The sequence below is a fragment of the Grammomys surdaster genome, unplaced genomic scaffold, assembly GCF_004785775.1.
Source record: "Grammomys surdaster isolate TR1022 unplaced genomic scaffold, NIH_TR_1.0 129, whole genome shotgun sequence".
Classification (NCBI taxonomy): Eukaryota; Metazoa; Chordata; class Mammalia; order Rodentia; family Muridae; genus Grammomys; species Grammomys surdaster.
Genome location: NW_021604587.1, coordinates 4,652,822 through 4,655,040, shown reverse-complemented (window position 1 = coordinate 4,655,040; position 2,219 = coordinate 4,652,822).

The window sequence follows — 2,219 nt, the reverse complement described above, 5'->3', positions numbered from 1 at the left end:
GGTGGGATCCTCTCTCCCGACTGCGGCCCCCTCCTCCCGGCTGCTCCCCGCTAGTGGCGGCGGTGGCGCCTGGGTCCCCGGCTCCTGGAGTCCGGAGCCCACCTTCCCGCTCGCCTGCCCTCTTCCTGCACCCCCAGCTGCGTTGCCCTGTCCTCTCCCCCTCACTCCCGGTTACTCGCAGCCTCCGGGCTCGGCGACACCTATGCCTTAAATCGCGCGTGAGACCACGCCGGGGAAAAAGTTTCATAAGGTGGAATAGAAAAGGCACCAGGAAACTTGGGAGTGAGCATGCGCCCTGCAACATAACGGTGTCAACAAGCTCGCTACCTGTCCGACCGGTTCCGGCGGCCGGGGCTGCCTGATCCAGCCCTTCCTTAGGCATGAATGTTTGCAAAAGAATTTAACGTCTGATTCTTCCCCCCTCCTCTTTTTAAAAAAGGAAGAACATTTTTCAAATCAATCCTCCGCATCATACCCCCATCACATGTACTTTATAGGATAAAGTCTTCAAAACAAGCCACAGGTTCTCTGCCCCATGCACCCCTACTATGAGTTGGGGTCTCCCATGAGTCGGCCCCCACCTCCGAAGTAGATTTGTCTCTATCAAGCAAGCCAGATATTGGCTCTGAACCTTGTGAGGCTGTTCCTAGGCTTTCTGGAATCTCGGTGGTCGGGTGGGGGAGGGTCCTCAGTATTTTTGTCAGGTAAAGGGAGGGGGTTGAGAACTTAAGTCTCTTATCATCTGGAACACCCCTCAAAAATAAAGTCTAAAACCCCCGAATCTTTAGAGAACGTCACTTTACTGGTCTGTGCCACTCAAAGAAAATAAGGTTTGTTCTACCAATGCAACTTCCACCCCGAAACCTTACAGTCCAGGAGTCCCTTCACCTAAGATCAACGCACAATCAAGACAAAGGCTAATTGCATATCGTGTGAACGCAGATTTAAAGCGAATTTCTTGTCTTCAGCATTTTCCGTTATTGCCTCCCCTAGCCCCTGGACCCTCAAATTCGGAGGCAGAAAAAGACTCATCCAGGAAGCCCGGGACTGAAAATTGATACAACCTCTCCCCTCCTCCGCCGGCGAAGACCGCAGAAGGGCTTTGAGTGTTTTGTTTTTATTTTTTTCTATTTACCTTCATTCCTGGAGGGAAGTGTGGGGGTGGGGTGGGGTGGATCTGATAAAAGATACTAAGTTTCAACGGGCGGCCTGCTCACTTTGGGGTCGCTGATGCCCCTATACCACAGCTTTGTTGCTCAACAACCCGCACAGCTATCCTTGTAGGGTACCCGGCTTCCCGGGGTGGGCAGACCAGTGCTAGCTGCTGGAGGTTGCCAGGGCGCGTCTGGACAGGGGTATTCAGGCGTCTGCGGTTCAGAGAAGCGCCAGCCTCGCCTGCCCATAACAGGACTAGATGCGCTCCGGGCCACAGTGGCCCCGAGAATCCACACAGAGGCTATCCCTGCCGCCTTCCGCCTTGGAATGGCCTTTAGGGATACAGCAGCCTAGTAACGGATTTCTGGGCTTGGCTGGCGTATTTTCAGAGCACACAGAGAGGGGGCGCAGCTCTGGCGAGGCTATGGAGGGGACAAGGAGCACGCACGATGACTACCGATCTGCCCTCAAGGATTGACCCCAACGGGGAATCAACTCTGAATTCTAGCTTTCCTCCGAGAAAACTCGTCTAAGAAGGAAAAGGACTTTGATCCTGGTGAACTAAAGGAGGAAGAGATGTCTATAGCGGCACAAGAAAATGAGGCTTCTTGGCTACGGAGTTGATGGCGCAGCTTCTGGGCAACTCTGCAGATGTATTTTTATCTGCCAACAAACGGGAGACTTGCTAGAAAGAAGGAGCGTGGTGAATGAAAGAGTAAAAATAAAACCACGAAGCCGCAGAATTATCCCTCCATCTTTTAAGGATCTCTGAAACTTCATTCAAAATTCCTTATTTTATTCAAGAACAAGTCAACTCTATTGATAAAGCCTGCCTAGCTGCTTTCTTCCCGCCCTCCCTTTTTCCAGATTTCAAATCACTGAACACTTGGGTCATTGTTATTTTAAAAGATCTCACAGACTTGTGATCTATACGCTTAGAAACCTCAAAAGGCTCTGCAAACTTCAGGACACTGAGAATGAAGACTATAATTGCTCTTATTCTATGATTGGGAGAGGTACACATCTATGATATTTTCTAGATGTTTCTTTACTGACAATATTTT